We start from the raw sequence: 15,611 nt of genomic DNA, 5'->3' as shown, positions 1-15,611 counted from the left end.
GAGATAAGGATCTATCAGGATCTCAGGGGCACTTGATGGTCTCAGGAAGTTTTACTTGACGCCCTCCCCCCGACACCCGACACCCGCCGCCTCCCGGTTTCTCAAGGTCAGAGGGCCACTGGAAAACAACATGGTGTCACATAGAGGTCACTCAGGATCAGCAGGCACTCAGTGGTGCCTCTGGTCTCTCAAGGTCAGGAGATTCCTGGGTCACTCTGGGGTCACTCTGAGTCACCTAGGTAGTCCCAGGGTCCCTCTTACTGGCATCCACAGACAGCAGTCAGCAGGTGGTGTACGCAATGGCCCACAGCTGCGTGTGATCAAGCAGCTCTGCTGCCTGCTGCTCCAGGGCCCACAGGGTGGTCACTTTCTTGCCCAGTGCCTGCGCATTCTGAGCCAGGTGGCGCTCCAACCCTGGGGATCAGGGTCATCTGAGCCAGGCTCTGACTTCTGGTCCTAATCTCTGACCCTGACTCTGACCCCAGCCCTAAATAAGCTCTAACCCTAATTAACGTTTGGCCTCCTGTTCTGGACTTTGACCCCAGCCTGAGCCCTATATGAATCTGGACCTGACCTGCACCCTTCCCTGACCCTCCCACACCATCCCTATAACTCTGACCCTCCCTACCCCCCATACCCACCCCACCATGGCCCAGCCACGTACCCTCTAGGCAGCTCCAGCTGTTCTGTGCCAGCTTTAGAAACTCTTGGGCCTCAGCTCATGCCCACTGTACCCGCTCTTCTGCATCTTGCACCGTGGCCACCGGGCTATGTGTGCCCTCCTGCAACTCCACCACACCTAACTGGGCCACCTGCAATTCCTAGAGCAAGACTAGATCTGAAACCCCACCCCACGTAGACTCTACAGTCCCAAACACATTGCTACCCAAAGTTCCTGGGGTGGGGGGCAGGGGCTTTTAGAACTGAGACCCTGCCTCAGCCCAGCATAGCCCAGTCCCAGCCTAAACCCCATTTCACACTATTCCAGAGGTGTCCCTGAGACCCTAATGTCCACTTTTCCCATCTCACCTTGCCCAGGCTCCCAGCCACACCCAAGGCATGTGCTGCTCACTCTTCCGCCTCCTGGGCCTGCCGCTGACTCAGGGCCAAACAGGTCCTGAGAGCCATAGCTGCACTGGACAGATGCCCCAGGACTGGGGTCACATCCACTGCCAGTGCCACCCAGGCCAGGTGGCCTGCCACCTGAGGCAAAGATTGGGGAATCACAGAGAGGTCACAGCAGGGTAGAGCATTACATGGTCAGGGTATTTAGCACCGTGGTATCACAATTGGTCAAGGATCTCAGGGAAAGAATGGGGACCACAGCAGCCTCTGAGCAAGAGGTGTGAGGGAGCTGAGGGGTATGGGTGGGGTATCACCTCCTGTACACTGGCTTCCAGACCTCGAAGTCTCTGTTTCACCACCTGCAGCCCTTGCTCTGCAGCCCTTGCATGAGTTCCCGCCTCAGCCAGCACTCCCTAAACATCCAGAGCTTGGTCCAGGGCCCTGGCTGTACCCTCCCTGAAGGACACAGATGATCAGTCAGTCCAGCATTCCTTTCCTCCCCAACCTCTGACCTCTACCTCCAGCCTCCTGGCCCTTCACATGGTCTGCTGTGCCTGATGGGGAACACCTTCAGCTTTGGGCAGCTCCTGGCCTATGGCATCTGGCACAGGAAGGGCATCCTGGATCTGATCCAGCAGGAGGGCAATGCCTGCTGCCCCACCTTGGGGGAGGGGCACAGCCAGCGCATGGCATGCCACCAGCTCCACACTCACAGCATCTGTGGGGATGGAGGTAGGGATCCTGGATGTGACCTCTGATCCCTGATCCAACGAGCTTTGACCCTAATCTCTCACTGACCCTGCCTCTGACATGACTACATGGTGTGCTAGAGGCTTCCAAGAGCCAATTGTTAAATTTTCAGGAATTCTGTGAATCAGTTGTTAAATGACAGGTAGACTGAAATCAGTCACAGTGGGGATTACTGATGCCATAGAAATTGACAAACACTACAAATCAGTTACTCCTGACCCCCAGGCCCCACTTGTTAAACATTTACGAGCACACTAGTGCTCCCACCTGACCCCTAGCCCTGATGAGTATTCCTCATTCTAGAAGGAGTATCATAGCAGTGTCCTGGATGCACACCTGCCCCTGCCCCAGACCTCAGCTGTGAACAGACACACAACAAGCAGACATGTACCCAAGAGAAAATGCTGGATGGGCTGCACAGTTGCTTGCATGTGAGCCATGGTGGCCACACCCCAGACCCCCTTGCATGACGCCACATCTCCCAGGCCTGGATTCCCATGGAGCTTGCAGTGGCCTGGATTTGCTGTTGCTGGTAGGGGTGGGTCAGATGTGGAATATGTCTCTTGCAACCCCATGGCCAAGCCATGGTACCCTGTGACTCCCACCATGCTCTCCTCCACAGCCCCCATGGCTCTGTACCAGTTGCTGACACTGCTCCAAGGCTGTGACCGCCATGTCCAGGCTATAGAAGGAGTTATGGGAGGTAACCAGAGCCCACTGGGAGGTAGGCAGGGTCCCAGGACAAGAGGGAACACCACAGGGCACAGGAACATAGACCAACCGAGGTCCCCGACCCCTACATTCCTAGGGGATCCAGTGAGGAATGCATGTCCCAGCTCTCCCATTGCCCTACACCCAGTTTACCCCTAGGAGAGAGTCCTCGCCTTGGCAAAGCCTCCCACAGTGACCCATATCTCCACCTACCACTTCAGCTTTGACTAGGAGCTGTAGAAGCTGAGGGTGCAGCCTCTGGACCCTGTGGACCAGCCCCTTCAATTTCAGCTGCCACACAGCTGTCCCTCTGGGCCGGCCCATCCCCCACAGCAGCTTCTCTGTCCACCACCAGGCCTCCTGGGCCTGTCCCAGGATGCTGTCTGGTCCTCCAACTGTGGCCACGACCTGGGCTGTAAGCATGGCCTCTTGAGAAAGCAGGGCAGCTGAGGAGGCCTGGGCCTCAGCACCTGCAGGGGATAGGAACAATAGACACAGGGTTGGCTCAGGGCTCCACTGGCAGGGTCAGTCAGACTCTTGGGTCCCCCAGATATGTAAGTAAAGGCACCTGGTCCCTTCCTCGTGCCCCAGCCTAGACCCCACCATCACCTGCGGCCCACCTACCTGCCTACTTGGCCTCACCTTGGGCTCCTCTGGCCTTCTTGAGCCAGGCCAAGCCCTTGACACAGTCTAGCTCCTGGGATAATTCTTCCAGATGTTCACACTGCCCCCTAACCCATGGCTCTCCTTCTGCTACAACCTGTCCTTTGGCCCACAGTGTCTGGGTCAATGCGGTTGTTTCTGGCCTGTGGGAGGATGGAGTATCAGCCTGGCCAGAGATGCTCTTTCCTCCCTGATTCCTCACTCAAGAAAACTCACCTCACTCCCAGACCCAGGCCTCAGACAGGCCAACCCAAGACCCTCTGAATCCCTGACCCTGGGAAGCTAGCTGGAGACCTCCTTCCTACTGACCCCAGACCCCTTGCCTGAGTCCAGCTATCCATTCCGTAAGTTGTCGTTGGGGCCCCACAGCAGGGGAAGGAGATTCCAGGAGTGTCTGGGCCTGCTGGAGTACCCCCTCCAGGCCTGAAGTTGCCCCCAGCACCCCAGCCAGGCATCCCCTGGAGTAAGGCAGCCACTTCGTGGGCCACAGTGTCCAGCTGGAGCTGGAGCAGAGCCAGGTGTTGGTCCCAGGAGGTGGAACAGGGAGGGCAGGACGTGCAATGTGGGAATCCACCTCTGGAGCCACAGGCACATGCCTGGCACCTCAGCCCTGAGATGCCCTCTCTGCAGCGGCAGGTGCCTGTGTGTGGGTCACAGCTGGGCGAGACGGAGCCCTGGGGGTCACAGGCACAGGCTGTGGGGGAGAGAGAGGGTCAGGGTAGGGAGCAAGCAGCACTCACCCTAGCCTTGCCACCAAGAAGCCTGAGGAGGAGAATGACCCTGTGTGAGTATGAGAGCCTCACCTAAGCCACTGCTCAGAGCAACCATGGGGGAACTTCCCTGGTGGTGCAGTGGGTAAGACTCCGCGCTCCCAACGCAGGGAGCCCGGATTCAATCCCTGGTTGGGGAACTAGATCTCGCATGCATGCCGCAACTAAGATCCCACACGCCACAACTAAAAAGATCCCACATGCTGCAACTAAGACTCAGCACAGTCAAAATAAATAAATAAATATTTTTAAAAAAAAGAGAGAACGGGGGCTTCCCTGGTGGCGCAGTGGTTGAGAGTCCGCCTGCCAATGCAGGGGACACGGGTTCGTGCCCTGGTCTGGGAGGATCCCACATGCCGCGGAGCGGCTGGGCCCATGAGCCATGGCTGCTGAGCCTGCGTGTCCGGAGCCTGTGCTCCGCAACGGGAGAGGCCACAACAGTGAGAGGCCTGCGTACCGCAAAAAAAAAAAAACAAACCAGAGAACGGTCTTGGGTACTGGCAGCTACCCAAGCCAGAGAGGCCATACTGCATGGCAGCCTTTGGGCAAGAAAATGGCACAGGGCTCCAGGTGTTCTACAGCCCAGGGAGGGGTCAGTTAGGGTCAAGACTGGAAGGCGGGGTCAGGAAAGAACCACCCAATGTGTCTGCTCTGCAGGCCTACCCGACCTGGCCTTGCCAACACTCTTTCCCTACAGCTGTTTTCATGAGTATTTAAGTTTTGGAGAAAACAGCAATAAACACGTGCTCTCCCTCAGGACAACCTGGTGGCTCCCCCGCCACCCCACAGGGAGGATCCCATCAGGACAGCCTCACCCCTGGTGGTGGATTGTGTGAATGCCCTGCTCACCTCTGCACTCCAGCTCTGGGTCACCCCAGTACCCATCCTGATACCAGGAGCACGTGCAGCCCCCAAATCCTGCCTGGCAGGGGCACTGACCCATGACCTGAAGGAAGAGTGTGTGGCCAGTCCACAGAAACAAAGAGCCTCCTCTGGGGGAGGAAGAAGGAAAGGAGAGCTCAGAGTCAGCACACTGTCACCTCCGCTCAGCCCTGCTCCTGCCCAGGCAGCACTCATACCTGTGCTTGGCTGAGGGCTTCTCCCCTCCTGCTTCCTCTGGTCTGACCCCCTTGGCCGGCCCCCACCTTGTCCCTACATTGCCAGCCTCGCCTCCCACAGACCGGCCCTCTGGGTTCTCAACTGCTGACCTGCTCCTCTGTGTCCTGAGTGGAGCACCCCACTGTTTCCACACCTTCACCCCCCGACTCCCACCCTCTCCTCACCAAGGACTCGAGAACACACTTCAGACCTCATCTCATTCAGTCCCTGACGTCTCTCCTCCTGGAAACACTCACTTCCCACGGCCATCCATCTCTGCCTGCATCTCCCAATCCTCCCCCTCCGCCCGTGTCTCCTCTGCCTCCATCCCAGCCGCACCCGGCCCCACCAGTGCCACACTCGTTCTGCTTGCCATGACCCACTCACAGTGCTTCACCTACACGCCAACACACAGCAGCACACAGGGTCGGGCCCATGTGGTCTCACGTCTGCTCGTAGCTAATGTTGCACAAGAGCACACACAGCTGCTTGCAGCCACACACACCGCTGCTGGTAGTCACGTTAACACTCACACTCACACCAGCCATAAATCACACCACAGGCACACACATTCACTCACACCTGGCCACTGCCACATGCTACGTGCGACAAAGGCTCACTCACTTGGTGATACACTGGCTGCAAAGTGTGTTGGGCACGGCGGCTGCAGGGCTCGCAGCCTCGGGTCCCCCCCAGGTTCCAGAAGAGGGGGGCACAGCGGCTATAGTAACGCCCCAGCGTGTGCGGGCAGCAGAGGCACTGCCCGCTGACCTGGTTGCAGAAGCAGGCTTCAGCCCCAGACGGGCACCTCGCAGGTATGGTGCCCCAGTGGTCACAGCCACAGCCCGGGGAGAGGAAGGGCTTGACGGGGTCTGAGGAAAGAGAACGCACCCCCCCCACCTTGGGATACCCTCACCCATCCCACTCACACGCTCATGCTGGCAGACCCCTTGGTGCAGGGCACTGCCTTGGAAGCCAGGCCCGCAGTGGGCACAGCCAGGGCCATGGCTGTGGTGCAGACAGCGCTGGCAGTGTCCACTGTGGGGGTCACAGGCGGCTGGATCACAGGATCAATATTGTTGTTGCACTGGCAGGGCTGGCACGGACTCCTTCTGGGGTCATCTCCTGGCCAAGGGTGCCCAAAGTAGCCCGAGGAGCAGTGGTCGCAGCGGGGGCCTGGAGTGGATTGGGGTATGTGTGGGTTGTCTCAGTAGTTTTCCTGTACCTTTGGGGCCTCTGGGTCCCACTTAACCAGCCAGAAGTTCTGAGGTCCAGCCAGGAGGACACAATAGCTATATTATGACCCATCTTCTTGGCTTAAAAGTTCCATGACTATAATTCCTCAAGAATGGGAACTTCTTGAGGAGAGGAGCGCACCCTGCAGCTCAAACACACAGGTGACACTGGCAAAGATTTGCTTTGTGGACCTGATGGGATTGTGAACAAGTGAGCAGGGCCATGGGTTTGTCGCTGCCAACCATGCCTCACCTGCATAGCCAGGTGCACAGAGACACAGGACACATCCACTGGTGCTGTCCACATGGCACGAAGTCCCATGATAGATGCCTGAGCCAGGGTGTCCAGGACAGAGGCAGGGCCGGCACTGCTGGCCTGAGCCCAGGGTGGGGTCTCCGTAGTAGCCATCCAAGCACCTGCGGGCAGTAGCACATGGAATGGGGCCTAGCCCACTCATCATGATCCTTCCCCAACCCTTCCAGTGGCAGCCTCACCTCTCACAGTGCTGGCCCATTGTGGCCTCGTGGCAGTCCCGGCAGACTCCTGTGAGTGGATGGCACAACTCAGCAGCTCCATTGCAGGCACAGGGTTGGCAGTGTGGGAAGCCCCACCAGCCATAGAGACAGTGGTCACAGCAGCGACCAGCAAGGCCTGCCCGACATGGGCACTGCCCGTTCAGAGCGTTACAAATGGCCTTGGTGGCACCGTTGGTGTGGCAGCAGCACTCTGTGGGAAATGACAGGGCAATCAAGCCCTAGAGAAAGGAGATGGCTGGTCCCAGACCCCACACCCACTGGCCCCGAGGGCTCACCACGGCAGCCAGTGGGCCGGAAGCCATATGTTCCAGGCCTGCAGTGGTCACAGGTAAGACCATCAATGTTTGGGTGGCAGCGGCACTGCCCACCCAGCAGGGCACACTCGGTGGTCAGTGAACCCTGGGGGTGGCACTCACATGCTGCCAGGAGAAAGGGTAAGATCAGATGAACCTCATGGTGCCTCCTGCAACCCCTATCCTTCAGCCCCCTGAAGCCAGGGCCACACACTCACCAAGGCCACCCCCCTGGAACAGGGCAAAGATGCTGAAGGCAGGGCGGGCACAGGCCTCAGGCATAGTGCTGGAGAGGCTCATCCTCGCTGCCTCCATGCAGCCCGCCTTGTGGAACTCCTGCAAGTGCCCCGTGGCCCCAGGGTCCACAGATCTCAGTCCAGGCAACCCTTTCACCTGTGGCAGGAGCACAACTTAGTAGGAAGGTAGAGAGTGGAGGGCAGGGGGTAGTGAACCCAGCCCCACTCACTAACACCTACAATGGAACTTCTGTATGTTGCCCCTCACAGCCCCTTCCCGCCCCTTTCCTGTTTCTCTTTTGATTCTGTTTCTCCTTCCTCTCCAATAGCCCTGATCTAGTCCAGGCAATGCCACCTCTCACTCAGAATCATTGAAGTAGCTTCCCCCTAACAATCCATCCTCCCCATGTCTCTTCCCTGCTCAAATCCCTTCCAGGGCTCCCCATTTCCCCAGGATAAGCCCTTCGCCTGGCCCACAAGTTCCTGTGAGGTCTGGCACCTGCCAGTCTCACCTTCTGTCCTTGGCATGTGCTTTTCCCCTGCCTGATTCCCCCTCCCTATGCTCTCTACCTGTCTCAATCCTCTTGGTGCAACTCTAGGTCTCCACAACCCCCTGTCCCCTGAGCCCACTGTATCCATATTGTCCTGCTAATTTGTGTCTCCACCCAGATGTGGGGTGGAATCCCTAGGATCTCACTGAATCCAGAAGGATGGTGCCCCCCTCCCAGGTCTCCGCACCCCCTTGGTCTGCCATAGCTGCAGGGTCATGGAACAGTGTGTTCCAGGTTCAAAGCAGAAAAGTCTGGATAGAAACACAGCTCTGCAGGGACAGGGGAGAGGAGTCAGGGTGGGGTAAGGAGGTCATGATCATGTGGTCCCAGGAATGCCCCATTTCCACTGTGCAGATATGGGGTCCAACATTTCATCATACAACCAATGGAAAAAGACCAACTTCTTAAACCCTGCCCTGTTTTAAATTAGGTCCCTGTTTTGATTGTTCTATGACATGATGGTATTCCATATTGGGAGGTTTCTACTTTGTTTGGGTATTGCTTTGAATGTGTTGGCTACATAACAGGGTCTTGGTATTTTGGGGGTTATGGGGTCTAGCCTACCTGTGTACCTGGGTCAAGGCCACCTGGAACAGCTGCTGAGGGCAGCAGATGGGCACAGTGGGTACTGCTGGGCTGGGATTGAGCACAGACCCTGACCAATGCCTGCCACTCTTCAGGTGCCTAGGGTTAGGGGTCAGCGGTCATAGAGCTGCCCCTACCCACCACCCGGCACCACCCATCCACCTGCCTGGCACCCAAGCTACTGACCTGGGTCTCATAGCATAGGACAATGTCACACTCCAGGGCAGAAGGCGCTATGGGTGCCAGAAGAGAGAGGCCAGCCCCATCAACCACATGTGCAAAGTCTGAGCCAGTCCACAGTGTACAGCCAGCTCCCTGATGCAGGGGCAGGGGCTCCTTTGCAGCCTGGATGTGAGACACTGACTCCCAGGTCCAGACCACTCCACGACCTAGGACCCTCAGGATTTAGATTCCCATTCCTCTAAGACCCGAGGGACTCATAGCCCCAGGGCTTGGGCCCATCCCTACTAAGACCTAGTGGCCTGTGACCCAACCCTGTTCCTCACACTCCTTACCTTGGCAGCTGGTATTTGTAACAGGCTCACCTGGAAGGGTGGAGGCATATCGAGGGACACGCTGTCTCTGAAGTCGGGGCCTGAGCCAACCACGGGAGGTCCCTGGGGCTTGTGTACAGGGGGGAGGAGCAGGCTCGGGGGCTCCCTGGGGGCAAGTCAGGTGTCAGTGTCCTCCCACACTGTCCTGGGTGAGGATTTTTTTTGTCTGCGCCATGCAGCTTGTGGGATCCTACTTCCCCCGAGCAGGGATCAAACCCTCGCCCGAGGCAGTGAGAGCTGGGAGTCCTAACCACAGGACTGCCAGGGAATTCCCTGTCCTGGGAATATGGACTCCATCCAAGACACCAAACTTCTGACCGTGCTGATGCTGCCTCCCTTGGACCTGCCTCACCTTCCTAACCCTGTCTGGCCTCTTCTTCCAACTAGCTCTCTCTGGACACTCTCTCCCTCCCCTGAGCACCAAGGTGTGAGCCTTGATTTCCTCCTGCCTCTGCCCTTCCTGGACACTCACAAGCAGCTGGGGGTCAGGAGGCTGGAGGCCCAGACCAAGCTCATCTTCAGCAGTGGCCTGGTCGAGGGCAGCACAGAAGTACCCAGACCAGCGTTCACGGCAGTGGCGGAGACAGAGGTGGGGACGGCAGAGGCAGAGGCCCTCCCCTGCAGAACACCTGAGCCAGCGTAGGGGTGGGGACGGGACAGAGTCAACTCCCAATTCTTGTCCCTTGATCTGGACCCCCAGTCCCTGCCTTGTACCTGTTGCTGTAGGCACCCCCAAAGTTACAGTCACAGGGCCGACAGCCTAGAGAGTCACTACTCAGACCCCAGAAGTTGGGCTATAAGAGAGAGTAGGTGGGTGGAGGAAGGACAGGAAGACCTGGGCAAGAAGAGGAGGGTCAGGAGCTTGGAAGGCCATATGCTGGGACTGCTCATTGCAGGAAGAAGCAAGGGTGAGCTCAGGGCTTGAATGCTCTTCTGCCTCTGGCTGAGAAGTGGAGAGGAGACCCTGGTGTACTCCTGCACGGCTTCATGGAGGGGAGGTAAGAGGTAAGAAGATGAGGTCACAGCCAGGGGTAAAATAAAAGTTAAACATATGTTTGGACCAAATGTTATGTTATTTTTTTTCCCTATTGCAAAATCAAAACACGTCATGTGTTTGCCAAGGTCTTCCAGCAAAAGAACAATGTAAACATTCAAATAAACAATTTGCATACCTCTAAAAAAAAAAAGTTAAACAAAGGATTTGTAATGTTCAAGGAGAGGCAAGCAGGGGATACACTGAGTGTCCCTTCAAACACTTTTGCTGTGAAACACCTTTAAATTCAGTGCATAATACTGTTGTAACTCTTTTAAATATTTTTCTTTCTTTTGTTCCCAAAGCTCCCACCTGAGGGCATGTGCTGGTTCAGCTAGCCAAGGTGGCACTGACTCTAGTGACCAGGTCAGGAAGTGGCACCAACCCACCAGCAAGGCTTAGTCTGCAGTCACACTGATTATAGCCTTGTACTTGTCAGCTTCTAGAAGCTCAGCACCCAAAATCAAGGTCAAATCAGAAGGTGGGTCAAGCCTCACCAGACAACAGCTGCAGTCCCATCCAGAGACAAAGCGTTTGCAGTGATAGGCACCACTGGAGAGATCACAGGCATGAGTGCCAGGGATGCAGCCCCGGGGATCGCATCTGCAGGCTAAGGCACAGGGCTGTCAGGGTGCTAATGAGTGCTGCAGGGGTAGGTAGGTGCATGCGTTATTAGGGCAGTAATTGCGGGCACAGCAAGGAGGACCTGGGGGTGGGGGTCCACTCTGAGGGTCACTCACACTGGCAGCCCTTTGACTGCGAGAGGCTCAGGCCATAGTGACCAGGCCAGAGGAGTCACAGCACTGGCCCCACACGTGAACTTTGCAGTGATACTGTCCAGAGAGGAGGCCCAAGGTTTCATCTGTGTGGGCATCACACAAAACCCTTTCCAGGGCACCCAAAGGGTTGCAGTCACAGGCTAGATCAGGGGTCAGAAGTGCGGACAGAGTCAGGTCAGAGGTCACCATTGAAAATGAAGGAACAGGGTCAGAATTAGGATTGGGGGTTGGAGGGCTCACGTTTGCAGGAGTGAAGGGAGCAGGGAGCCTCCCTGGGATCTCGGTGGAAGAAGGGCTGGCAGAGCTCACAGTGGCACCCAGGTGTCTTGTGTTGACGTGCATCACACACACCTCCACTCACATTGCCAGATGTGAGATACAGGGCCATGTCAAAGTGACAATTGCGGGCATGCTCATGACACTCATTCTGGAGCAGAACAAGGAAGGTGGATATGGAGTGGGCTGGCCTGGCAGGCATGGGGGTGCCCAGGCTCTGCTGCCTCCCATGGGTGGTCCTGGTGCAGGTCCTGGCAGCGTTCACGGTGGGTACCAGCTCTGTGGTGGCAGCAGACACAAAGGCCATGCACGTGGCAGGGAGGAGGGCAAGACAAGTCTGCCCCAGTCCCCCAGCTTGCCCTCCCACCAGCCACAGGATGCCCCTCCTATGGTACTCACCATGCCTTCCACGTTGGGTGGGACCCTGGGTGCAGGCCTGTACTCAGAGGCATGGCCATGGCATAGGCAGCTGCGTTGGACCACAAGCTCAGAGGGCATAGTAGTAGAAGGGGTGTCCCTTGAGGCCCCCCTGGGGCCTGTCACCCAGTGTGTGCAGTTTGAAGTTCGCACGGAGGTTAGTCACACGCAGGAGCTCTGGAGACAGATCGAGAGCCCTCAGGTACACTGGTTGTTACCCCTCTATGGCTGAGATAGAGAAGGAATTGGGGGGGGTCTCTCCCCTCTCTACATCATTGCAGCCACTTCCTCCAGCACCCATGCTGTAGGACTCTTCCATCCCTGCTCCCCTGATTATACCATTTTAGGATGACCACAGCCTAATGGTGATTATCCCACCTCTGCACTGCTCCAGACCTGATATCACTCCTGAGCTGAGACCTGCACATCCCACTGCTTCCTGGACACCCCTTTCTGGTATCTCTAGATATTGGAAACCTGCTTTCCCAAGGCAGTAAAGGATTCCAGTCCCTTTAGCCCTTCATTAGAAATCAGCTTATCATCCAGCCAAACTACATAAGGTATGTTTATTTATTGACTGCCTTTCTCATTTTCATGTCAGCTCCAAGACAGATAACTTGTCTATCTGCTCCCCACTGAGCAAGGCCCAGAAGATGCCTGGCACACAGTGGGGCTCCATGGGCACTTGTTAAATGTACACATGGATGGAAAGATGGGGCCATGGCTCCTCTTGCTCCTCACAGCTTAAGTCAGCTACCAAGCCGAGGCCACCTCCTGTATCTCTTTGCCAGAGCTCCCCTTTCTCTTGATCAGAGGAACACGCAACAGCTGCTCTAGGCCCTAGTAAGGTGGGTGTGTGTGTGCGTGTGCGTGTGTGCGCGCGTGCTCAGGGTAAGTAGTTGGTAATAATCGAAGTCAAGGTGGGTAGAGAACGTAAAATGTAGAGAAAAAGCTACTTTGGAGTTTGTCCTCCTGCTCTGGTACTCTCCTGGCCTGGCTCTGGGCTGCCCTGCTGGGTTATGATTATGTCTCTCTTGTCCTTTAACAAGACTTCTGTTTTACGAGAAAGGTCACACCCAGAGACGCCCTGGCGCCACCTGCAGGCAGCTTCAGGAACGCAGGGTACCAATCAAGGCCAGGGTGATGAATCAAAGTGGGGAGGGCAGACAGGGGACCGTGATGGGGAACAGTGACGGTGGCTCACAAAGGGGAGAGTTATGAGGTACAGTGTGATAGGAGCAGAGGTGGGGGACAAAGATTGGGCTGGCATGGCCAGCAGTGATGAGGACCACAATGGGGCCTCACAAAAGAATTCAGTGATGGGGCAGAGATAAGGGACAGAGATGAAAACTGCTACCCATGCCAGTCCCTATGCACTGGGCACAGGTATGGGGAACATGGGACAGGAATGGGGAGCCATAACAGGGACCATAATGCAGCAGAGCTGGGAAACAATCCATGGGGGACGGGGCTGGCTTGCCCGCCACCCTGCCCTGCGTGTGCACATACCCAGGCAGGACCTCACCTCCCACCAGTGAGTATCTGGTTTTCCCAACAAAGGAGTACAGGACTGGCTGTGGGGATAATTACCCTGAACCTTGGTAGTATTTGGGTTCTCCACCAGAATGGGTGGATCCAGAACTTTGAAATTACCTAAGAAGCAAGCCTGAGCTTCTGGCTTCATCCCAGGGCCTAACCCCCCTTCCTCTGGGCCTGACCTCTCCCTCAGTGGAAGTCGCAATGTCTTGAGTAACGCTGCTCACAGATGAGGTCACTGACTCTGCGGCCAGGGGCAAGAGGAATCCCAGGAAAGAGGCCTAAGCAGTTGTGGGCAAAGTAGCGGTACATGTGCCAGAAGTGGCCATGGTCCACTGAGCACTCAAGGAGCAGAGCCAGAATGTCTGGGGACAGGAGGGGGTCCTTGGGTCACCAGGGGCAAACATCACCAGTGGCCAGCAGGTCAGGAGGCAGAGAATAAGCTTTCAGTCTCGGGCACTGGGTCACCTTGAAAGTCATGATGAGGTGGGTAAAGTAAAGGCATCTTCTAGGTCTAGCTGGTGACATTCTCAACACCTGTAACCACAAGGGCTGGTCAGTGGCCAGGCCCTGACCCTGATCCGACCTGCACACATGGGCACACAAGGACCCTCACCACGCTCTGCTTGCCACCAGGTCCTTTTGCCGCCAGGACCACTCTGGGAGATCACATTCTCAATGCCATGGCTTTTCCAGTCCCGAGAGTCACAAAAGCAGCAATTCTCAGCATCCTGGAGTGCCCAATGAGACTGACTAGGCAGGAGGTGCCTGGTTGGCCACAACCCCCTCCAAAATTTCACAGCACAGGCCTCTCCCTCTGGCCCTTGTCAATGACCTGAACTCCCACAGGTGCTGAACCTGCCCAAGAAAATCCAAGATGCCATCTCCAGAGCCCGTACCCTCCTCCCTACCTGTAGGTTACTGACAATGCAGTAGAGTTCAGGGCCATGGAGGCCACAGGTGGATGAGGTTCAAAGGCTCTGGCCACAGCCAATAATCAGGTTGCTGGTAGGCGGGTAGCAGCTGCCGCCTGAGCAGCCGGGTGGAGGAAGTTTGTCTGGCGCCTCCTGGGCAGTTGTTCTGGGAGCCTGGACGGGGAGGGGCAGGGTCTGAATATAGAAATCCTAGGGGTACGCCCCCCACCTCACCCCATCCCACAGGGAGGCCCGGTGATTTCCTCTCCCCCTCCAGATGGCTCTCAGGTAAAGAGACCAACTCCCACCCATCGGTGGCAGCAGCAGCAGAGCTGAAAGGAGGGGCCGGCCCGGCTGGGGGTCCTGGGCGGTTGGAACTAGAATCAGGCCCGTGAGAGAGAGAATAGAGTGTGCCCCTAGCTGGGCTGCCCTTGAGGATCTGAGTGTGGCCCTCAGGTCCTTCCCCATACATGGTAGATGAACTCAAGGATGCCAGAGGCAAGGAGCATGCAGTGTTGTGGAGTCACAGTGCAGCTGGGAGAAGGGGGGGGGGTGTCCCCAGAGCCTGGGAAACCGAGGGAGGCCGTGCCCAGGGAAAGGATATTAATAACAGTCACCAGATGCAGAAGAAAGGTGGGGAGGGGGGCACCAAGAAGCAGAGTTTCTCTACAGGTCCGCCATCCAACGCAGCTGCTGCTAGTGCGGCCAGGGTTCAGACTAACCCTCAGAGAAAAGACCCAATTCTCATTCAAATGAGGATTCCACCCCTAGCTCTGAAAGGCTGTTCGCCTCCAGGAGCCTCTGGGGAATGTATCCCCCTCCCCGCCAGCCCCAGCCACTGCCTTTCGGGCTGGGCAGACAGTGAAGGACTGGCAGATGGGCAGGGAGCTAGTTTTGTTCAGGGCTCAGGGTTCTGTCCCCTCTCCAAAGCAGGAAGAACCAATCATGTCTGAACATACAGGCCCCTGTTGGAAGACATGCTGAGGCTGGACCTGGGAGTGGAGCACTTGGAACCCAGGGAGAAAGCACTGAGAGGCTGTGTGGAAACTCCCCAGGCTCAGAGACTGCAGCACTCCACCCATCCAATATAATTCCTTGGTCAGTGAGGGGACTTGCGGCCCTACAACCCAGAACCAACCTGGCCCCTGACTCAAGCCCCAACCCCTTGCCACCAACTGGGGAAGTCGACGATAGTCCCTCTCCTGAAAGAAGCAGAGGAAAGAATAGGCAGAAGTACTTCAGCCGATTTAGGCCCCGCCCTGCCCCAGACAAGCCCACACAAAGCTCCAAGGTTTCAGCCAGAGTAGACTGGAAGACAAGGCCAGGCGGGTCTGCACCACCCCTTCCCTGGCCTAAAAACCTGCAGGCTGTGTTTCCCCACAGAGCCACCTATTGTCCTCCTCCAAGGGAGCATCTGTAGAACAAAGCAGGGCAGCCCCAAGGGGAGGTGTCCCACCTTAGAGTGGCTCTGCCCCTGCCCTCAGGGGCCCGGAGGCTGCCCTTCACTCACATCCATGACCTTCCCTGGGCTACCAGAACCCTCTCTGGCATTCCTGTTCCTGGGGCTACCTTTCCTAAACACTCAAGCTGGCCTACCAGCAGTCACAC

At 56.9% G+C, this 15,611-nt stretch overlaps 1 pseudogene across 1 annotated transcript; it reads right to left on the bottom strand.

Annotated features, from left to right (window-relative positions):
• Window positions 1-280: 280 nt before the first annotated feature.
• Window positions 281-14,475, bottom strand: LOC308624262 (laminin subunit beta-2-like; annotated as a pseudogene). Its single transcript has 32 exons — window positions 14,306-14,475; window positions 14,001-14,177; window positions 13,694-13,820; window positions 13,558-13,618; window positions 13,293-13,454; window positions 13,144-13,206; window positions 11,536-11,730; window positions 11,101-11,447; window positions 10,822-11,000; window positions 10,579-10,691; window positions 9,763-9,842; window positions 9,521-9,677; window positions 9,010-9,154; window positions 8,681-8,853; window positions 8,474-8,593; window positions 8,056-8,178; window positions 7,341-7,533; window positions 7,105-7,248; window positions 6,788-7,019; window positions 6,546-6,709; window positions 6,022-6,233; window positions 5,682-5,929; window positions 4,809-4,905; window positions 3,513-3,883; window positions 3,169-3,332; window positions 2,455-2,996; window positions 2,207-2,344; window positions 1,606-1,783; window positions 1,380-1,521; window positions 1,030-1,203; window positions 665-821; window positions 281-414 (listed from the first exon to the last, which is right to left on the bottom strand). The product of its transcript is annotated as a laminin subunit beta-2-like (transcript).
• Between the last annotated feature and the right edge of the window lie 1,136 nt (window positions 14,476-15,611).

The sequence above is a fragment of the Mesoplodon bidens genome (genome assembly GCF_964165515.1).
Source record: "Mesoplodon bidens genome assembly, chromosome: 10".
In the NCBI taxonomy this organism is placed as follows: Eukaryota; Metazoa; Chordata; class Mammalia; order Artiodactyla; family Ziphiidae; genus Mesoplodon; species Mesoplodon bidens.
The sequence above is the reverse complement of the archived record's forward strand: the minus strand, read 5'-3'. Positions and strand labels throughout refer to the sequence as shown.